This window comes from Mustela erminea, chromosome 16 (assembly GCF_009829155.1).
Source record: "Mustela erminea isolate mMusErm1 chromosome 16, mMusErm1.Pri, whole genome shotgun sequence".
NCBI classification, from domain to species: domain Eukaryota; kingdom Metazoa; phylum Chordata; class Mammalia; order Carnivora; family Mustelidae; genus Mustela; species Mustela erminea.
Genome location: NC_045629.1, coordinates 44,297,790 through 44,321,261, shown reverse-complemented (window position 1 = coordinate 44,321,261; position 23,472 = coordinate 44,297,790). Strand labels below are relative to the sequence as shown.

At 45.9% G+C, this 23,472-nt stretch overlaps 1 long non-coding RNA gene and 2 pseudogenes across 1 annotated transcript; all 3 read right to left on the bottom strand.

The window, feature by feature from the left end:
* Positions 1 to 532: 532 nt before the first annotated feature.
* On the bottom strand, positions 533 to 1,511 carry LOC116574952 (annotated as a pseudogene).
* Positions 1,512 to 2,086: 575 nt separating this feature from the next.
* Positions 2,087 to 2,837, bottom strand: LOC116575201 (annotated as a pseudogene).
* Positions 2,838 to 8,052: 5,215 nt separating this feature from the next.
* On the bottom strand, positions 8,053 to 21,047 carry LOC116575253. The gene is made up of 3 exons (XR_004279671.1): positions 20,950 to 21,047; positions 15,437 to 15,684; positions 8,053 to 8,457 (listed from the first exon to the last, which is right to left on the bottom strand). It is a non-coding gene; the product is annotated as an uncharacterized LOC116575253 (long non-coding RNA).
* Positions 21,048 to 23,472: the final 2,425 nt, after the last annotated feature.

Here is a 23,472-nt window from a genome sequence, read left to right as displayed (position 1 = left end):
CATGTTGGGCTCCCTGCTCAGTGGGGAGCCTGCTTCTCCCTTTCCCTCTGCCTGGCTGTCTGCCTACTTGTGTACTCTCTCTCTCTCTCTCTGTCAAATAAATAAATAAAATATTTTTAAAAAATAATAAAAATACCAATGGATAAATTATAACATTGAAATTTAAGCAAAAACACAACCATTTTAATAACAATACAGAAGAAAAACATAGCTTCTGATGAACTATAATTTTAAAATGCAGTCTATAAAACTTCCTAGATGTTTTGCCTATTTGTTTTTAATGTTTATAATAATTTTCTACATTAGCAATTATCTGTTTTTGTCAACTCGGTAGCTACTTTCTTTGAACTATATTATACTCTCAGACCCTTATCCTGCCTAGAAATGAATAAACAATAAATAGCTTTATTCTGTATTTAGTTTTTTATCTTTGTAGTAAAATATTCATATGGGGATTAGTTTGAAATAATTTTGGTGATTTCTTTTAAAATGTCAATGAAAGAGTTTCAGACCATCCAGTTGAACAGAGAATTTATTTATTTACATTGGAAAGGAGAAACATGCCATAGGTGTAAGTGTGTGTGTACATGCATTGGTATTTTTCTTCCAAGTGTATAAGGAGTTTTATTTCACAGGACCAATTTTCTTCTGTTTCATATGTCAGTAATCTCCACATTTTGACTATAGGAACTTCTGCTTCTTTATCAGTACCATGGCAATATCATCTAAAATAATTTGAAGTGATCTGTAAGTGATAACCTTAGAACAAATGAAATCAACTAATAGAGCTCCTTTTCACCTGTGTGTTCTGTGATCTTCTTATTAATCCATGGTCTAATCCGTCATTCTGACAGTAGAGAGTCCACAATAGACCAATCCAGGAGATAACCAAAGAACACGGGTTTGGCTGAAGAGATAATGATACTCTTAACATGTTTATGCTTCTCTTCAGGGTTTACAGAACCTTTGGTAGCATTTTTATCATCCTCATAGTGATCCAGGGGAACCATTTTCCTTTTTCCTGGTATATCATCCGGTCTTCCTCCTCAGATTAGTTAAAAACACTATCTACCGGAAGTTTCTTTCCCTTCACAGAACGAGGCTGACCAGGACTATTGCAGGCACCTCACTTAAGACTTATTGCTGTTTTTGGTCTGTGCTCTTCAGGCTGTTGTTGGTCTGGAGAATTTTCATGAGGAATAATGATACCACAGGGAGACCCCTCCCCGAGAGTGCTGAGGACTGCATTGCCACTGGCCAAGGAGACAGATGGGACAGAGCTGATGGCCTCAGTTGGTTTGAGAAGGCCTTTGCTCTGGTTCTTCCTCTTTTTTGGGTTCCTCTCATTTTTCTTCTTTTTCTTGCTTTTCTTCTTCCTCATCCTTTGGTTCTGGTTCTTGCTTTACATGTACTTTTCCATGTCCTCTCAGCCTTTTGTTCCAACCTCTGCATCTGGATCCAGCAGGTGCTACCTGAATCTCTAATTCTTCCTTCTCTCTCCTCGGTCCCATTCATCGGCTTCCATTTCCTTTTCCCTATCATGTACCCTTTTCTGAAGAACACATCCTCTGTGAGATTTGGGATCATCTATATTGTCATAACTTCTAAGAATTATTTTAGTCATTTAGCCTCTTTTGCCATTTCTCTTCTCTCTCCTCTTTCAGTCTCTTTCTCCTACTCCCGGGTTTTCTTCCGGTCTCTGCTTTCCCAGTTCTGAAGGCACTCTTGGTAAGAAACTTCTTTCTCTCAGAGTTTTCATTCAGATTTTGTGTGTTCATCTGCATCTTTTTCACCCTCGTCATAGTCCTGCTTCTTGTCTTCTCTGCACTCCCCCATTCACATTCTCTCTCATTTTCATTCCCTTCCGTGATCCCTGCTCTTTCCTCAGTCAGCTGCCATCCTTACTCCTGTCTGAGCTCCTTTCCTAATCACAGTCACGATCCCGGCCCCATTGCCTTCCTGAGCCCATTCCTTCTTTCGCTCACACTCTCTCCCTTCCTCATTCCCATTCTCACCTTTCTTGTTCCCATTTACATCTGGTCTGTTTTCTCTCTGTCGCAATTTCCTGTCTTTTTCCATTTCCTTGTTGCCTTTTTCCCAGTTTCTTGTGTGTGTTTCTCTGAATATGCTGCTTTCTCAGGATATCAGGTCTCTTTTGTGTTCTTCCATTATTATAGGGATTATATCCCCCTTCCTCCTTAGTGGTAAGTAAATAATCCATCAGTGGAGCACTAGAAGTGTGTGGAAACTGTCCTCCCCTTTTCTTCTTCTTCCTGGGGTCAGTCAAATTTTTGTGAGGGGGCACTGAGTTCACTAGAGTGTATTGAAACTTCAGAATCCCCTTTGATCATCTGATCTCTTTTGTTTCTTCATCTGAGGCTTCTTATCATTAGTGACAGTTCCTAGCCTGGCATTCCCATAAGAAGCTTTCTTCTTTGCCTTCCATTTACCCAGTTGTGCCTTTATCCTTGCATTAACTTTAACAAGTAGCTTCTGCTCTCCAATCTGCAGGTTGTACCATAACCTGAGTGCACAGGGGTAGGTTCAGGCTCCTTATAAGGCTTGAAGTTCTCCAGATGCACCTTGTATTCTTCCAGCTCAAAACCAAGCCACATTTAGCAAGGGGTTATCTTACCAGGCATGTCTGAAGCTTTCTCAGAAATCTTACCAACAAAAGTTGTAGTAGTAGGACCACAATTCTCATCAGTTTCCTTAGTCTTTAAGCCTGGATGATTCTTTCTTATTCCCAAATGGTTTCCCACCATAGACACAGTGGATACTAAGCCAGTTGGAGCAGCTGCCATAATGCTCACTGGTATAGGAATCACTGTGGTCCCTGAAGGTACAGGTGGAGAGTCAGGAAACCATGGGGGTCAGATCCCTGATGGGACTGCTGGGATTCCCAGAAGAGGGTGATTCAAAGGAGGGAGGAAAAATATTCTTAGGCAGCTGTCTGCCACAAAGGAAATGGCACTATCTTCATGTTCTTTTGGGCTCCAGGTTATGAGTAATCTCCACTGCTTCCACGTTTCTGCGTGCTGCTTACCAGGGGACTAGTTCCAAAGTGCCTCCTCATGCAGGCCACAGACACAAGCACACTGTTCAGGGAGCTTCTGGAGCATTGGTATTCAAAGGAGCAGGTCCAAGTGCCGAAAGAACGAGCCATGTGGATATGGTGGTATATAGCCAGACCCCGTATGTTGATGTTAGTAAACTTGGCACCTTTATTCTCTTGGGTCAAAGAAGATGGCATCAGACTCTGATTTTGAATTGTTTTCCCTCCTTTTCTTCATGATCTGATATTTTAAAATATGGAATAAAAAGGTGTTTATATCCAATAAGTACCGCGATGAGCTTAGAAGTAACTCTCAAATGCTGACTTTTCTCAGCTGTTACTTTTTTATTTTTTTAAGATTTTTTTTTTTTTAAGATTTTATTTTTAAGTAATCTCTGCATCCAACATGGGGCTCAAACTGGCAACCCAGAGATCAAGAGTCACATGCTCTACCAGCTGAGCCAGGCAGGCACCCTTCACTTTTTATGTCGAACAAAATTCTGTCAGGCAACACACTACTAGTAATCAGCTTCACATATTATTTAAAATTTGTCCTTGAAGGGAACAAAAAAATCAAAATAATATGTGATCTCTTTTTAGAGATTTAATATATTTATTTGGGTTTGTGGCAATCTTTTGTGCCCTGTCTTAAAAGGTTGCTTGGATATATGGTTGGTAATTAAATTTGTTTTCAGACTTTCCCCCAAATGCCATGAGAAAATAGATGGCAATATGAAATGTTACCAAATCAGAGTTCAGTCATGTCCCTTCAAAGTTACTTAACTTTTGGGGCTTCATTTGCCTCATTTCTATGAATGGTAATATCTCTTTTATAAGCTTGTGTAAGGATTACATTATATGAAAAGTGACTAGCGTAGTGTTTAGTTCACAATAAATGCTTAATAAATGTTCTCATTCTTCTTCCTTCTGAAAATAATGCTTGTCTAAATCAAATAGTGCATCATGTTCGGTACAACAAAGCATTTGACCACATGTTTATTTTTTTATTCCCTAAACATTACTTACAAGAAAAGCAGCTATGTTCTCACTTTCATTATATAACTAGTAAATGTAAACATGGCCAGCTTTATTTTTATATAACTTGAAAACTAAAGCTTTCAAAAACAAAACAAAACCAAAAAAAAAAAAAAAATAATAACACTCACCCTAGTCTCCTCTTCCTGTGTGGTTTAAACCTAATTGATGGTCATGAAGGTATCTGGGCCTTTCCCAGTATTTCAGCCTATCTGCCTCTGCTTCCCTCCTTTTTCAACTAGATGTCTATCCTACCCCTCGTTCCTTAGATATGCCTCACGTTTTACCGCCTTCTTGATGTTCCTATTCTCCCTCAGCTTAGCCAATCAAAATCTGACTCATTTGTCAAAGCCTGTACCTTGTATAATTGTCGAAGTGTTGTCCACTCTCAGGGGAGTCCCCACAAAAGAGGGTCCACATGGTCAAACCTATTTGCGTAACGCTAGAACATCAACTTCCTTTTTCACTGTGTTGACATTCGTGCTACAGTGCAAATGTGGGTCAACCTGCTGGCACCTTTCTGAACATGATTCAAAGTAATGGCATGGGCATGTGGCAGTATGAAAACCAGTTTTACTTAAGAATGTCCTTGAAAAAGACAGTAAAAATTACTAACTTGATTGATCGGGGCTTTTACGAACAGATCTTTTTCGTATGCTGTGTGACTAAATGGGTAGTATGCAAAAAGCACTCGTGCAGTTGAGTTGCGAGCCAAACGGACCACTTTTTTTTTTTTTTTTAAGATTTTTATTTACTTATTTGACAGACAGAGATCACAAGTAGGCAGAGACGCAGGGAGAGAGAGAGGAAGGGAAGCAGGCTTCCTGCGGAGCAGAGAGCCCAATGTGGGGCTCGATCCCAGGACTCTGGGATCATGACCTGAGCTGAAGGCAGAGGCTTTAACCCACTGAGCCACCAGGTGCCCCCAGACCACTTTTTTTAAGGAATTCATTTTTGCGTGAAAGAACAACAAACTACGTATTCAGACTTGAATATTTGGCATCCATTTTTGCAAAAATTAACTGAGTGAGTCATATGCAGGAAAATAACTGACATTGTTTTTGCCAGTGATAAAATTCAAGTCTTCAGGCAAAAACAAGGATTTGGGAAAATGTATCAACCACTCTTGAGTATGACATCCTCCCCAATACTTAAGACATTCCTGTCAAGACTAGTGGTGATATGAACAAGTGATTTTTTTTCTGTCCTATTATATAATGCAGTGTGAAAATATTTGGAAGATCTGTATAATTCAGCAAATCAGCATTGCTAAACAACCAATGCATGATATTACAAAACTATGCGTTTAAAATGCAAAATAGGGGCGCCTTGATGGCTCAGTGGGTTAAGCTTCTGCCTTTGGCTCAGATCATGATCCCAGGGTCCTGGGATCCCAGGGTCCTGGGATCGAGCCCCCGCATTGGGCTCTCTGCTCAGCAAGGAGCCTGCTTCCTCCTTTCTCTCTGCCTTCCTCTCTGCCTATTTGTGATCTCTATCAAATAAATAAATAAAATATTTTAAAATAAGATAAAATGCAAAATAGACCGATGGATTTTAATGTAACAGAGTACAAAATGTTCCTTGATACGATTTCAGTTTCCACAGTGCAATTAACTTTTAAGGAACTAGCACTTTTCAAGTTTTGATGTAGTATTGAAGAAGATCCACAGTTCTCTGAAAACACTATTAAAATACTCTTCCCTTTTCCAACTACATGTCTGCTTGAGGCTGAATTTTCTTCTAAGGCTTCACCTAAAACAAGACTCCAAGAGCAAATCAGCAGTAATATAAGAATCCAGGTGTTTTCTATTAAGTCATAGATTAAAAAGATTGACAGAAACATAAAATGCCACTCTTCTCACTACCTTTGTTTTGGAAAATAATCATTTTTATAAAAATATGACAACATATAATGTGTTTATTATTTTTAATAGTCTTTAATAATGTTCTCTTTTAATTTCTAATATGGTCAATATCAATAGATAGAACTGCAAAAACCAAGCACTTTGGGGTTCACATAATTTTTAAGCGTGTAAAACAGTCTTGAGACCAAAAAGGTTGAGAACTGTTATACAAATCCTTTGTACCCTCCCTACACACATGCCACCTGAACTGAAGATGTGATTCTTCCCCCTTTCATCTACTTTCAAACTTTCTACTTCTCATACAATACCTTGGGCCCAGTATTGTACCATCCGTACACTGAGAGGTAAGTTGCTTGTGGGGAAGCACCCAGATTTTGGGGTCAGAGAGACGGGGTTTCAAAAAGACAATACCTGCATCCTCTTAGAGCTTTCAGTCAGTGGGGGAAAGAAGTCAACCATAAACAGGGTCCTTACAGGGAACAAGCATCTAAATCAGGTTAGGAGATAAGGTTCCTCCTCCTTGTAGAAGATGATTCTTAAGCTGTCTTAATATTTTAGAAGAATGACAAGTAAATTGATTTGACTTTTCTGTAATGAATGTGGAAGAATGGAGTAGTAAGATCTGGAGCTGCCCAGGCAAGTAGGATTGAATTAGGAAACCTGTCCCCTGTACCCCTTAGAATAGAAATTGAGCTAACAGGAAGAAGCAGTTGAGAGAGAAGGCTGACAAACACTTTCTCTGAGTGACAAGAATGTGTGTAGTGCTACTGTTCACAATTACTCTTTCTCCTCCCTCCAGAAGGACCACACATCCTCACCTGTTGAACTCAGGGGGTGAAGAATGGCATCCCACACTCTGAGAATGAAAGGACTTCAGGGAGGCATTCCCAAGAAAGCCATGTTCAGTTAAGGTGGAGGGAGGGCTTGTGGAGTTCACCATAGAACAGGCATGGTGAACCAAGTTGGCCAAGACAGAAGGTCGGGGAACAGGGGATGGCAAGAGATGGGTAAGAAGAATGGAGCAGGATTGAGATAAGAGCCTGGAAGGAACTTACGTTTCAATCAAAAAACAATAGGGATCAGAGCTCTGGGGGATTGGATCTGAAAGTCTGGTTCCAACTAGAAACAAGGCGGTTTCCATGCATGACATAGTCTCATGGCCCTGAGTGGTGAGGCCACTGGACTCTGCTGCATCCAGGTCAGCAGTCTACACACTTTGCTCTCAGTTTTGAATAGAATTGATTCTAATAAAATCCAGATTGTTAGGAAACCTCAAAGCTTATCTCTGGATAGGGAAGTACAAAGTACCCAAGGAAAAAATGTGTTGAAATGTAGTCACTGTCTTCAGAAGGCCATTATAGGCACTCGATACTAGTGAGTAAGGCCTAAGGACCAAACCCTTTCTATCAAGAATTTGTTCATTAGGGCACCTGGGTGACTCCATGGGTTGGGTGTCTGCCTTTGACTCAGGTCATGATCCCAGGGTCTTGGGATCAAGCCTTACACAAGGCTCCATGCTCAGAGGGGAGCCTACTTCTCCCTCTCCCTCTGCCTGCTGTTCCCCCTACTTGGACACATGCTCATTCTCCCTCCCTCTCCCTCTCTTGCTCTCTCTGTCAAATAAATAAAATCTTTAAAAAAAAAATTTGTTCATTAGAACAAGTTGTTATCAGGGAGCCAAGAGGATTCAGACAGATAAGGTTTCAGTTTGCTTGAGGTCAATACCAAAAAAAAGGCAAGAAGAATGAACCCATAAGATAGTTTCATTATTCCTTCTTACAGTTGAGGAAACTGAGGCACAGAGAACTTGCCCAAAGACACATGGGTTGTCAATAGCAGATTAGGATGCAAACCTAGATCAACCCAACTATGTCTGTGTGTAGAGGTAAAGGAGAAGCTGTTCTCCACAGAATGAGCTAGAGCAGAACCTCGTTGAGTAATCCAGGGCTTTTCACCCCCGGTTTTCCCCAGTAGAGAGCCCTAATGGACTGAGATGAATACCCAGACTATCAGTTTTACCAGAAAAATACTTTCAGATATTTTCTATAATTTTGTTTAGAAAAAGCAAGGTACAGTGAGTAACCAGTTGTAGCTAGGTTTCAAGTTGTCACCCAGTGCTGATGGACAGGTGGTAGCTTCCAGGAACAATATGGGGAGGAGGTCAGGATAGGCACAACAGGAAAGCATTCCATAATCCACTAGTCAAGTCTGCCATGGTCCCAGGGATGAGGAATGAGAGACTACGATGGATGTGATGACCCCAGGTTCTTGTCTTGCTCAGTGGTTCTCAACTCTGGCTTCAGAGTGAGTCACATGGCAGCTTTAAAAAGTGCTAGTAACCAGGCCCAAGGCCCCGAAATTCTAATTAGTCCATCTGCCGTGTGGCCCAAGCATCAGCATTTTTAAAAAACCAGTTATTCCAGTGTGCAGTCAGGACCAATATCTACTAATAGCAGTAGATCTTGGGCACATCACATTCCTCTTTGGGCTTACTGTCCTTGTCTGTTTAAAAAAAGAAAAGAAAAGAAAAGTTATTTGTTATAGTAGGTAATTATTAATGTCCCTTCTAGGATTAAACACTTTTATGAGTCTTTTTCATGATATAATCATTCTAAAATAATTACTTCATTTAGGGTTCAGAATATATTATCATTAGTGTTTTTCTTAGTCCCTGGAAACAACCTGGTGTCAATGCTGATATTAAGGTTTGAGTCCCATCATAAGCTACTTGCCTTCCATGGGAAAGAATTGCAACCTCCAGATGGAAATGATGCAAATCCTTCCCACTAGGAGAAGTATCTCAAAGCACGTGGCTCTCCCCAAAGTCAGTCATGGGCATCGTCTTCCACTGCAAAGAGCGGCACTTAGCTAATAATACCAAGTAGAAATCAGGACTCTAGAAAGTTGACTGAAAACAATTTTAAGTCAATAGAGAAATTATACATAACTTAGGAGCCACTGTAGTTCTTATAGTAAAGATTCTTTTTTAAGATTTATTCATTTAAGAGGGGGCAGCAGAGAGAGAGAATCTTCAAGCAGATGCCCCTGTAAGCGGGAAGCCTGACATCCCGCTGGATCTCACAAACCATGAGATCATGACCTGACCCGAAACCGAGAGGCAGACACTTAACCCACCCTCCAAAGATTGTTTTTAATTGACATCCACAAGACATGTAGGGAAAATTATAAAAGACTTGCTCTCAAAGAATGTAATGCACTTTTGTTTTTGACTTTTTTTTATTGAGGGATGGTGGTTAAACAAGATTTTTTCCAGTAGATTGAGGCACAGCATATTACGATCATCTTCCACCTCAATATCTGATGCTAAGAAAGACCCAGCAAATGCCTTCCAAGTCCCTTCTCTCTGGCCTTGGTTTCCTTCCACTGTTTATTGTATACTTGAGACTACCAGGGCTTCTCTGCACTCAGCTTTTATGGAAGAACACTGGATATTTCATCTAATTACCAGCACAAATTTATTCTGAAATATCCCAGGTCTAGTGAAAAAACCCAGGGACTAACAAGGAAGGGATTTGCATGACCCCACCTGGAAAGGCATGGGTATGTATGCTAGGGAAGCTCCGCACTGTGTCCCCAGTGAAGGAGCCCCATGCCCCTCATTGCCTTTGCGCCTGATGGTCAGCAGGGCTGAGCACAGACCTGGAGTCAGACTGCCTGGATCTGAGTCCTGACCTACAACTTCAGGGCACATGATGTTCTGCAAGTCACTTACCCTCCCTGCGCCTCTTCCCCACCACTGGAAAAGAGATTGTAAGAATACCGACCTCACAGAACTGGCGGGAGGAAACCAGTGAAATAATCCATGGAAAGCATTTAGCATGACACCTGGCACATAGTAAGTGCTCAGTAAGTGTGAATTCTCTGCTAAGTTCTGTCAATATAAAAGTGCATACCTTCAAGAGAACTTCCTGCCACAAAACCAGATCGTTTTCTCCTTTGGCATTCTTCTGTTTTGCCTTAAACGTGTTTCACCACCACCAAGTTTCATGTCATACGCAGACCCAAAATGACCCGTTTCAAGGGAGTGTCAAATCGCAAGAGTATTTTCGCAAAATGAAAGCGCCCGCCCACACTGTGTTCCTTGTGTGGCCAGCAGGCCCAGAGGTCCTGGTCATCACACAGGAGCAGAGTTGGTAAAACGTGGATTATTTCTTAAGGAACTATAATAATCAGTCCTTTACACGAAGTGTCTCACTCTGGTGAATCCCAAACATCTAAATACAGACATCTACAGGCAGAATCTGTACATCAGGCTCTTCACAGCCTAGTCAAATTCAACACGGGACACCCCGCATTGGCTTATCTTGGGTTATAACATGACCAAAATGGAAACTGCTCATCTGTGTGTCGGTACTTGTGCTAGAAACATACACTTCTCCCAGACAGAGAGTAAGGAAAGTACTTTGCTTAAACTTCCCCTTCTACGGTTTAAAAATTCTTATTGTACTTTCGGGTCAGCTGTTGAGTCATCCGGTCACATTCTGAGTCCAACTCTTCCGTCCCTGAGGCCTGAAGGACCCAGCAGAGGAAAGAGGTCCTGAAGAACTCTTTATAGAGCTACAGCTAGTTAGAGTGGAGAAGAAAGACACAAATTTTGCTGAGGGATTAGGGATTTTAAAAGACCCATGGTCAAAAATAAGTAAAGGGACACCTGGGTGGCTCAGTCCATTCAGCAGCTGCCTGGGGCTCAGGTCATGATCCCAGAGTCCTGGAATGGAGTCCCAGGTCAGGCTTCCTGCTCAGCGGGAAGCCTGCTTCTCCCTCTACCTCTGTTGCTCCCCCTGCTTGTACGCTTTCTCTCTCTCTCTCTCTCTCTCTCTCTCTCTCTCCCTCTCTCTGACAAATCAATAAAATCTTTTAAAAATAATAAAATAATTTTAAAAATAAAAAAAAAATTTAAAGACGCATCTTCTGAGCCCTACCAGACTTGATGAAACTAATAAATCGAGAATCTGGCCCATAGGGGGCAGACCTGCACTGAGGACCGGATAAACTGTCCCTGCTGGGCTGTGGTCTGGGAACAACACCCATAACACTGTTTTAAAATATGATCCATTTCCATTTTCCCTCAGTCGGCCTGCTGTTAAGGATGTCCCGCAGTGGTGGAGTTTCGTGTTTCTTCTCCCGCCAAAAATAGAAACCCTCCGTTGTCTGAACCATCTGTCTGTTTTTAGGAGAAAAGGAGAGGCACCAAACTCCAGATCCCTTTCGCCCTGGACTCGGTCGGAGCAAACCCTCTCCTCGCGGAAGCACTTGTCATCTGGAGCTTAGGGTCCGCCTCTGGGGAAAAATCGGCACAATTTCAATAACTCCCTTCCAAAAAAGGACTCCTTAAGTACTTCAGGGCACCTAAGTGGATCTAGAGTTCAAGAGGAACCATGAAAGGACTCCTCACCTCCAACAGAAGATGGGCAATCAGGGTCCCGGGCTTGGCAGAGGCAATAGAGGAAGCCACAGGGGTCAGTGCGTTTGTGCTGACAGGCTTTCTGAGACGGGAAAGCCCTATCTCCGTGACCTTAGAACATGACTACTCAGCACAAATATTCTCAGAATGCAGTAACTGGGCTTTATTTTTAATTTTAATTAAAGGTACAGAAAAACACAAAAGGAAAAAAACATAACTCTCACTTTTTTGGTGCACTGAAACACACAATATATAAAAATGAAGAAATCCTTCCACTCTCCCAAGAGGTAAACACTGTTCATTTGGTGCCCATCTTTCTGGATGGGCAGATGAGACATTTACTGATTTTTTTTTTTTTCTTAACAACAACAACAAAAAAATATGGCATCGTGTTGGCAGCCTGGGCAGCCTCAAGCCCATCATCTGCAGAGGACGGCTCAGAGAGACCAGCCATCTCCCCACAGGGCCTGCTGGCAAAGAAGGGCCGGCTAGGCCTCCAGGGGCTGCGCCTCACAGCCAGTCAGAAAAGGAATGTTCCAGACACTGATCACAAAACTTCTGACATCATCTAAATCATTACATTGAGCAAATTACTATATGAACACAAAAGTACAAGCCACGTAAGAGTACAGAATTTAATGACATATATATTGTATGTAATATGTAATATATATATTGTATGGGTATATTGCATATTTTTTCCAGTGTATTATAAGCACTGTAGGTTCTATAAATTTTAACCCCACACTCTTCTCTTACTTGTGAGCAGCGGCTGTGCTTGACCCATCATAAGAGCTGAAAGCCAGGAGCTGCCAATTTTAAGGGACAGGAAGCCTTTAAGTCCTGCCCTGTATCTCCATGCCCATATTTATTGCTATCATATCAAATCTAAACCTGAGCCCTTGGTGAATGTTCCCCTGGGCTTCCTGCATCCCATCCCTTAACAGACCCTGTGCCCAAGGGTCCATGTCCAGCATCCAGCCCCACACAATAGCCCAGATGCTCTACCATCACCCCACCTCAGGTCTGTGTTCTTCCGGTCATCCCCAAATGCTACCTGTGCCCCTTTCACTACCCTCTGGCCACCGAGACAACCAGAGCTACTACCATGACTGTGCTTCTAAGGTGAGAGCCTTCCCTATTCTCTCAGGGGGAAGAGACAGCAGCCTCCCTAGGGTCAGGTTTTCAGCTCTGCAGGTGTCCACCGGCCATGAAGTAGTCCACTGCATCGGGAGGGCATGAGGAGGTCCGCCAGGGAGCCTCAGAAGTGCAGGGTGAGCGTGGCAGGAAGCGCATCACAGCACAGTTAGCTAAATCGTCACATGCTGGCTTGTCTGCTTAACCTGCATGAGCAACAGCGACATACAGGAAGGCACTGTATGTGACTGTCCTTGCCAGATACTCCAAATCCCAAGCTCTCTTCAGTGGTTAAGCTTGGCATGTCCTGAAGGTACATGTATTGTTCCCTGATTATTGTAACCTGTGCCTTTTCTGGACAGGTTGCAAGGAGAGAAGACAGCATCTTAGAATGAGAACATTTGAACCAGAAATAACATCAGACTAGACCATGAGTCCAGCCCCTTCATTTTAAGGTAAGTCAACAGGCTCAGAAAGTTGAGAGGACATGGCTACAGACACATAAATAATGGTGTCAGGAACTTATTTAGGCGAAAGGAGTCAGAAATTATCAAGTCCCACCAGAGGCAGGTGGGCCCCTAGGAAAGAGTATCTTCAATGCCCTACCCCTCCTTTTGGCCTAATTCTCTTTACTCTCATCTTGTCAGATGTGTAACCTGCCCAGGCCAGACCTCTCCCAATGTTCCCCTCTTTCTACCGCCCCCTCCCTCAACCAAGACAAACCACTCCTGCCCACACTATCATGGCCTCCCCCACTAAACCAGCTTCCCAAGTTGAAAAACAAGCTGATAAATAAATGCCCCCCAGCCCAGCTGTTAAAAGCTGATAATGGCTCCTAGGGGTGCTGCATTCATGTATATTCTTTTTTTTTTTTTAACTTAATTTTTGAAAAGGCTCAATTCATAGACCTCAAAATACAAACAATACAAAAATCCTCATTCCTCTACCTGCTTTATATTGAACCAATCCCCATCCCAATTCCACAGGTAATCATTTTTATTAGTTTCTTGTATAACTTTTCAGAGTTTCTTTATATTCATATAAGTAAATACAGATATATATATACATATATGTATATATGTATAAGTATATATGTATATATATATATACATATATGTGTGTGTATATATATATATTCACAGAGAATTCTTAAGTGTTCCCAGAACTGTAAGAAATCTTGACAGTAGAACTTCAGGCACTCTAAAAATCTCATTGGGCAACAGGTGTTTCCCAGAGCCACTCTTGGCAATGACTTGCAAGGGGCTGCTTTCCTATAGTCTGAGATCCATGCTCTAATGAAAATTAGTTCCAATGGGACTCTGTCACAGGATCATCACCCAGAAAGAACCACAACCCACTGCCTCCTTTTCAAGTCTGAAAGGACAACGGGGTGGTGTTGGAGAAGCTCTGAGACCCCTTTCTTTATATCTTGATTCATTTATTTTAAACATTCCTATGGACCAGGCCCTGAACTAGGCCCTGGGGACACAGACGTAGTCCCTGCACTCATGGAAAAAGGAAGACAACACAGATCAAGGTTATCATTTATATGATTCTAACTGCAACTGACAGCAAATCCAACCCAAACAGGTCTGTGTTTAAAAAGGAGAACGGAGGGCACCTGGGTGGCTCAGTGGGTTGAGCATCTGCCTTCGGCTCTCATGATCCCAGGCTCCTGGAATCAAGCCCCACATCGGGCTCCTGGCTTCTCCCCCTGCCTACTGCTCCCCCTGCTTATGCATGTACTCATGCTCTCTCTGACCCTGTCAATAAAATCTTTAAATAAATAAAAAATAAAAAGAGAATTGACTGGTTCCTATAAATGCAGCCTGCAAGGATAGAGTTGGCTTTAGGAACAGCTTGATTCAAAGCTTAAACGCTGTCATGAGGAGCCATCTCTTGCCTTCGCTCCCTCTTGGTTAGTTCAGTTCTTAGGCAAGTCACGGTGACCCAGGCAACCTGCGGTTCAATCATTACCAACTTGGGCCATTAGAAGTTGATGAGTTAATGATCCCCAAAACTCAAACGAGTATTCAGGGATCGAGTGCCCTTAGCCCTGATTGGCTCATTTAGATCGCCTGCCCATTCCTGGGCCCATCACTGAAGCCGAAGGGGATGAACTATTGCTTAGTGTAGGCTAGGTCACTGCTCCCCCAGGGGAGGGGGCACCTTTACCCACAGCACAGAGGTTGAGAGCGAGGTTTTGGCTGTACCACAAAATAAAGATACAGTAGCTATACATACAAAATAGGCTGCTGGGCCACAAAAATAGGGACTATCCACCCCATCCATGTAATTACAAGTGAGGAGAATATTTGGAAGGGGAACTACAAGGGGCCATGGGTCGCCTGCCCCAGGGTGAGGCAGCTGGCCCGTGGTCCTTAGGCAAGGAGCAGGCATCCACCAAGTAGAGGTTGTGGGTTCTTAATCATAAAAAGGCAAACTCACGGGAAAGCCCAGAGACAGGAGAGAGCAAGACCTTTGAAGGAACTTAAAGATCGACAGTATGACTAGAGCTCAGAGAGCGGGCCTAAGGAATGGCAGAGACGAAAGGAGTGTTGAATGTCACCTGTCACAGTAGCTGGGGACCCAGTGCTATGTGGGCATGAGGATCTAATCTGACTAGGCCTTTTCCATGCTTAAAACACAGTCTCCAGTTCAACATGGTCTTCAGTGCCCTATCCACTCTCCAGCCTCCTGCCTCTCCCACCCTTGGCCTCTCCCTGCACTTCTGGCCACACAGCCCCAACTCAGATGAACATTGAGATGGGAAGGGGTCCATGTGCAGACACCAGCCAAAGACCTGTCCTCGGCACCTCCTGGCAGTAGATAGCGGCAGGCAGGGGGAGAAGCCGGGCACTCCAGGCAGCACCTGGTCTCCTTATACTTGCCACGGCTGCCTCACCCCTGGACACTCACCATGTGATCTGAGGCCAAGACAGGGGCTTTCACTGGGTCTGGGGTCAAGGACAAACATGGCAGGTGAGCAGTGACTTTTCAGGGCAAGGAGAGGGTAGCGCAGCAGGGGGCCACAGGCTCAGAAAGGATTCCTGAGCTCCACCGGTGGTCTCTGAAAGCTGCTGAGAGCGGATCCAGTCTCCAGCTTTGAACTCCTTGAGAAATTTTCCGTAGCTTCTTTCAGGAGGGAGCCGTGGGAACAGCAACTTCTTCAGAGTCACAAATATGGGAAGGTGGAGAAAACAAGACAAGTGAGGGTCAGGATTGCATTTAGTGCCTAATAACTCTTACCTTAGGTTCTGTGCAGAATTTTCTCCCTGCTTCCTCTCTGGCTTTTGACCTTTCTGACTTATGTCTAAGCTACCCAGTTTAGATGCGTGTTTTTAATTAAAAATTGCCTCCATCACTTTCTGGAAGTAGATTAATAAATAAGTGAAAGAAAGATATTGGGAAAGTGGATTTGGGGTTTTTTGGGTTTTGTTTTGTTTTGTTTTTTAAGTCCACAGAGCCACCATAGGTGTAAAGTAATTTGCTAGATTAACTCCAGGGCTTCCCCTGTTTTAAAGCGTTTCCCTATCTTACATCCAGGCCGTCAAGGCAGAATCAGGGGCGCCATGGGCCGGTGGCCGGCTTCGCCTGCTCCGTCCGTTGCTCACCCCTGCACAGCACACAATTTCTTCCTGCCGCCGGACAAGTCCAGCTGCAGCTGCAAGCACACATCTGTGTTTAGCTAACAGACCCGCCAGGCTCACGCCAATCATCTCTTTTGTGCAAAGAGACCAAAAACGTGCAAAAAGCCTCGCGGGGGCCCCCATGTCCCGAATGCGGTTTTTGTGCAGTAATCGCCATCTGCGTTTTCTCATTCGTCAGCTAGAAAATTGCGTGCCTCCGGATCTGCTCTTAGAATCTGACCTTCTAGAGCAGCCCCTCCAACCCCCCAGTGGCAGACTCTTTGGCTACAACTCCAGACTCCTCCAGGTGCACAGCGACTCCTTCAGATTTGTCCAGTTTCCTAAATCTTAATTTTCTATTTCTTGACATTAGAACCACGTGAAGGCAGCGCAGGGATTCTCGTTGGCTGACACCGCAGCTGTCAGAAAACTAGGGAAGTCCTCTCGGCTGCAGGGAAGGTTCCTAGGGGGTCCAGCCCCTGGCGACGCTTGAAGCCACCAACTGGGACACCTACCCTCTTCCCCAGCACCCGCCTGCCCATTTTGCCCTTTTCTCCAGAGTATCTCCAAGCACATTATGGAGATGGCCACCAGCTCTTTCAAGAAGGACTTGATCCTATACGAATGCCTATGCACATGTTCCTAAAAGGCTGAGGGACTGACCCAGGCCTTCTCTTTTTCCCCCCAGACACTGGAGCAGAGCAGAGAGGGGATGGAAAGGATGGGCTCTAGACCTTTCATCTGATCCTTCCCAGAGCAGGTGCTCCTCCCTGCCGACTGGCCCGCGATTACCAGCACCTGCTAAGCCTTTTCCCAACAGAGAAAATGAGTCCCAGCAAAGAGCCCAACATCATCACCCCTCACATGGAGAAAGGTCAGGACTTGAAATAGCCCCCTTTCATGCTCTACCTCACACCACTTAAGGTCTCCTTGTAAACTAGCCCTGGGTCATTCACCTCCCACACCCAGGCAGAGTCCGAGGTGTTTTGCTGGATAAAAGCCCATCCACTCCTGAGACAAAGATGCGCTCCTTCCCCCTCTCTGAAGAAAGCAGCGGCTCCTGCCGTCATCATGGCTGAACATCAAACATCTTCTCCTGCACTTCGGGAAGACTTGTCCGGTGACAGTTAGTGGCCTGTGTGGAGTTGGGGAAGGCTGGATGCAGCCAGGCTGGTTAGGAGAATAAGGCAGGGAGGAGCCCTGAGCTGCCCACGTGCGGTGGTGACAGGACATCAGGAGTCAGCTCAGCTGGGGGTGGGGGTGGGGGGACTGTTAGGAACATGGACTCGCAGCCCCCATCCCAGAACTGCTGGATCAGAATCCATCCTGCAGATCCCTGGGCCATGTGAACGTTCGAGAAGCCCTGATTTCCAGGCAACTCCAAGATTGATCAAATCAGAAGTGAGTCTCTAGTTCATTTCTTTGACAGAGGAAGGAGCTATTAAGGAACCCAGACCACTTGCTCAAGGCTACAGTCTCCAAGAGCTGGGATCTCATAACTGGCTGAAACCTGCCTCTTGAAGCCGGAATTCTTTGCTTTGGGGGCTGCATCTAGAACAAAGCCCCAAGCCAAAAACAATCCCTCTGTAAATCCAGGCTGGAACTCCCTTCAGGAATCTGGGCTGAGGCTCCCTGGGGCCAGCCTGCAGGGGTGGGGGCATGGGAGGGGCCCCAGCGGGGCAGAGCTTTGAGCTGCTCCCATGAAATAACTGGGCACAAAGTCCCGGCAGCCAGGCCCTTTCGGGCCTGTCCTTTGGCCACAAGCTCCTTCGGAACAAAGCAAAGCCCTTTGGGCCTGGGCCTGACTCAGCAGCTTCAGAGGCAGGCTGGGGACACATTGCCCCAGATCTTCTTGCTGCTCCCGTGAGCTCACTTCTTTGGACGCTGCCATGCCTGAGGGTCACAGGGTCACACCCCCCCCCCACCGCCCCACCCCGCTAAAGACTTCTCTCCAGAAATGCAATGTAGAGCCCCTGTCTCTGAACCCCGGACCAGTGTCCCTCCTCTGTGTAATCTGTCCTACTGCCCCAGGCAAAATCAAAGGCTTCAGGCCCCTACACGAGGCAGCACAAACAATTCTGCAAACTTGTGCCCAGTAACCATGCCGGACACTTTCGCGTACTTCATCTCCTTTTACCCTTCACCTGTGGAGACGGGTACTGTTCCTCCCCTTCCACAGCTGTGACAATGAAGCTAGTGGGCTGTGGAGCTAGGATTTAAATCTGGGTCCTAACTCCAGACCCAGTATTTAACCACCTAAGAGCCGCATCTCACGTACATTTAGTTGTGGAATTTAGCATATTATTTGATAATTATTTAATTGCATGTGTGTGTGCCTTTTCCACTAGACCATACACCTACCTCCAGGAGTCCCCATCTTATTCACAGCTTGTATCCCAGTGCTTAGCGTGCCCAGAACGTCATCTATGCTAAACACACTAGGCTGAACTAAATTATTCAGCAAACTTTTACCAAGCAAAATCCTACGTGCCAGACCTGGTGCCAAGAACAAGAGGTACAAAGATGAAAAAGAGAGAACAAAGAAACAAACAAAAAACCGCTGCATTGGGGTGCCTGGGTGGCTCAGTGGGTTAAGCCGCTGCCTTCGGCTCAGGTCACCATCTCAGGGTCCTGGAATCAAGTCCCGCATTGGGCTCTCTGCTCAGCGGGGGGCCTGCTTCCCTTCCTTTCTCTCTGCCTGCCTCTCTGCCTACTTGTGATCTCTCTCTGTCAAATAAATAAATAAAATCTTAAAAAAAAAAACAACAACAACAACCCTGCATTAAACATACAGACCTTGCAGTATAATTAGGGACCTGTAACGATAGACGGATTAACAAAGTGTGGTGGAGACACAAGGAGGGTGCCCAGGAGTCAGCCTGGAGAAAGGGGTTAGGGGTGACCACCGCAGCTCATGCAGAACCTGAGTGAGATTGGACACCAGAAAGAAATTCACTACACTGGCTGGATCTCTCAGGGAGGAAAGAGCAAAAGCTGAAGCATGAGGGTTTGAAAGAGCCCATTTCACAAGATCTTAAGGGAATAATAAAGAGCCCTTGGAGAGAGTGGGCTTTCGAAGGGTCCCCCATAAATTGAATTCCTCCCTCCCAAAACACAGACCTCCCCCTTCCCAGACAAAGTCCACCCCAGTCAACAAACTTTGGGAAACAGGACCACACGCATCTTTCCTCAGGACAGGAAGAGCAAGATATCCGGCTGAAAGCACTGTGCTGTGCCTTTTCTCCCAGGTCAACAAATAGCCCACCCCCGCCCCCAGGAGGGCAGAGGGAGGAGCTTTTTCTTCTATAATCTTCCCTCTGGGGAGTCTGAAATTCCTTCCAGTCCACAGAAAGAGAAAACTTTGGGAATAACAGCCCCTCCCCCCAGCCCCCCCCCCAACCCCAGTGTTCAGAGCTGTCACGGGAAGTGCTACAGAGGGCAGTGCCCAAGACTGAACAGGTGGACAGGTAGCCTGGGGCCACACACAGGCACACACAAGGTCCTGGTGCTGTGCCGTGGGGAGAGCTGTACTCCTGAAGGTGATGGCGAGTCATGAAGAATGGTGAGCAGGGTGGTGACAGGACCAGGAAGGTCACCAGGAAGAGCTGTGGGGGTGAAGAGGGTGGGAGGGTAACCTGCAAGGGTCACCCCAGAACTCTGTCTGGGGCAGCAAAGATGGGAAAAAAGAGGGAATCAAGAGGTGTTTGGGAGGTGACACACTGGACCAGAGGATTAAGTGGGTGTGACAGAAAAAAAGGAAAGAGGGAGTCAAGTTTCCCTCCAGGGTTCTGGCCAACAGCTGGTTGGGTGATGGTATTGCTCTGGAGGCTGAGCGGAGGGAGAGGGATTGGCAGGGGAAGAAGAGCTCACTGTTGGGCTTGGAGTCTTGAATATCAGAAGATGCCTAGGAGGACGGATATCAGGAGGGAAAGCTAAGCTTGGAGGGAGAGACCGGGAGTCAGCCAAGGAGGAGAAGGCACATTTCCCAGACAACAGGAGGCTGGTGTGGAAAAGAGCATGACAGTGAGTCACCCAGGATGGTCTTTCTCTGCCTGGATCTCCTCCTGCTCCTAAGAAACTCCAGGGCTTCTCACACACATCCCAGGGAAATCTGGGGACCCTGGGTTTGTGTGTGTGTGTGGCGGGGGGTAACCTTACATGAACTTACTTCATGAACTAGACCTTTGCTGCCACATGTACCGTGGTTTCCCCCCTCGCTGTTCTGCTTACTATGGGCCCCCTGGGCTCAGACATGCCTAGGGCCCTCCAATAGCCATGACACTAGCCCTGACCCACAGGGCCAGTTCCTCCCATCAAGGGCACTCATGTCTGCATTGAGAAGAACAAATGTGCAACAAGTAAATGAAGTCTGACCACGATGAGAAGTAGTTTCTCTGAAAACCAACAGGAACCAGCTATATCCTAGTCCCTTAGCAGGCCAAGCTCCGCACAGGTCAGGTCTAACCCACTCAGCCCACACTGTTGCCCAAACCAAAACCACCACCTCCATGACCAGGAAGGTTCCTAGCATCCCCACACCCTGACCCCAGTCCAAGCTTGCCTTCCCTCCTACACCAGGATTAACATCCTTCCACAATGATTGATGTTGGAACCATCAATTTGCTTTGGAAGGGGGAACCTAACCCCATCCGTGTGGTACAGTCTGAAGGCATAGCCAATATAGGCAGTAATCAGTACCCAGGGTCTGGATCGTTCTTTCTTAAATAATATCATATCTGGGTCCACCATTGGCAAATTCTGTTGGCACTACTCTCAAAATCCAGGCAAATTCTAACCACTTACCACCTCCATTGTTCCCAGCCCAGACTCAGCCACCATCGTATCTTGCCTGAATTAGTGCAACAGCCTCCTACCTGGTCTTCCTGTTTCTGCCGTTTAGACTATTCTTAACACGGCAGCCTGAGCGAACCTTTACGATCTACCAGACCATGTCACTACTCTGCTCAAAACCCTCCCCTGTCCTCCCCCCTCAGAACAAAACCCAAGTCTTTACCAAGCCCTGAGCTATCAGCCTTAACACACACACCCATGCACACACATACACACATACACACACACTCACACACCCTCAGGATGCTCTGACCTTATCTCTAGGCTGCAGTTCCTTAATCACTGGGCTCCCTTCAATCCTCAAGGGAAGGACCTTTTCTGTCCTCTCAGGACCTTTGCACTTGCTGTTCCCTCCACCTGGCGCACTCTCCCTTGCACACGGCCATGCATCTCCCCCTTCGATCTCACTACACCATCCTAGTGATCATGCCTCCTCAAATGTCAATAGCCACGCACACACACACACACACACACACACACACTTCCTATCCCTTCACCCGTGTTATTTTTCTCCTTTGCATTTCTCACACACATCTTCCTTATTTTGCTGTTTCTGCCTGTCTCCATGAAGACAGGATTTTGTCTTTTTCCTTCCCCGCTGACCCCCACCTCCCAGCGCTAGAAGAGTGCTTGTAGATGGGTGTTGGATTAACTCCGTGATCCCTCGGTTGATCTGCGATGGGGGGAACTGAAACAATAGCCGTGTTCTTCCCCAGGAGACATCTAGTCCACTGATAAACACACCCGAGCCGATCCCATTCAGTGGGCCCCCAGACATGTCCAAACATGCCTGAGAACTGGGGGACTTTGTTCGGTTCAAACCAGAGTCCTGCTGGAATGTAGGAAGCAGTCGAAACCTGGGTATGAAAGAGATCCCTGGGTGTTACAGGATTTTTTTTTTTTCCTTTCAGTGCCCTCAGTTCTTGGTCATCGTGCTTGGAAGAATGAAGAAGTAGACCTCTTTGCAGTGAGCAAAGAGACCTCTTTGCAGTGAGACCTCACTTTGCAGTGAGCAGCAAAGTAAAGTTTATTGACCCATAGTACAAAGCCCCCAGAAGAGGGAGGGGACCCAAGGAAGTGGACCTGAGAGGGTTGCCAGAGGAGTTTGTATAGGGGTTTGTATGGGCTCCCTGGTGGGCTGTTTTAATCTGATTAACCCTCCACATGCCTGTCACCCAATGAGGTTTTTGTCATCTACCTATCAGGCAGGAAAATGTAGAGGGCTCCTTCCAGGGTGGTATAAAAATCTTTTCAGGGTGGTTTCTCAGGGTGGGGACCCCTCATCCCTGCCTGCCTTTCTTCCAACTCTCTTTCCCCACAGGGATACGGCCCCTGAGCAGAGCAGTGGGGCTGAGGAGCGCTGGGAAAATCCAACGTTCTCAAGATGCTGTCAAGTGACAAAAATAAAAACAATCAGTAAGGAGCTTGATGTGCTTTGTTCAAGGGAAAACAACCCCTGGCTTGGGGAACACGGTGCCTCTCAGGCACTGGAGAACTCTCCCGAGGGAGCTTGTTTTCCTAGAGCAACAACTGGGGAACAGGGCGGGACTGGCTGGAAGGTCAGAGCCTTCCTTATAAGGCCAGCAGGTCCTGTTTTCTAGGAAAAGGTAAATGAAAGGTGACTTTGCATGTCACATTTCCTTGACAGGGAGGCGCTTCTGTCAGTTCAGCAGATATAGACTTGTGAGGTGGCCGAGGCCATGGGGGCAGCCTCCATTTCCTGGGATGGATGAATTACCGGTATCAAGGCCCCAAGAAAATGCAGCTGGCACAGATGACCATGGGGGGGGAGGGTGACAAGAGAAAGGGTGGCCAAGAGGACAGAGAATTTCCGAGGAGGGAGGGAGTAGCTGATAGTGAGTCCTGCCCCAAGGCAGCCACCAAGGAGAGGCCCGAAAAAGCCTTATCAGTGGGCACCTTGGCCTAGTTTCCAGGAAAAATAGTAAGAGCAGGAGCCAGACAGGAAAGGGCAGAAGTCCAAAAGGGAGGAAGTGGAGAAAGGGAGGGTAGGCAACTTTTCCACAGACCGGGCTGTGGAAGGATCTCTGTAGAGATCAGTAGAGTGAGATACACGAGGGCTTTTTCAGTTTGGAAGGGAGCCTATATTTCTGTACAGGGAGGAAGAAGCCAAGGAAGACAAAGAAACTGAAGGTAAAGGAAATGGAGCGGCTACTCAGAGGAAGATGGGAGGTGGAGCTACCTGTAGCTGGTTGGGCCTTGGCTCAGTGAGGAGACCCCTCGCCCTTGGCGATGGGGGCAGAAGGAAAAGGTTGGATTGAAGAAGCTTGCAGGTGTAGGGAGAGGGAAGGAAATGGAGGAGACCATACCGGAGGACCCCTTTTCTGAAAGATCAGAAGCATTCAACTCTTGATTTCGGCACAGGTCATGATCTCAGGGTTGTGAGATCAAGCCCCGCGTTGGGCTCCACACTCAGCTGCAAGTCTGCTTCAGATTTTCTCTCTCCCTCTCTCTTTG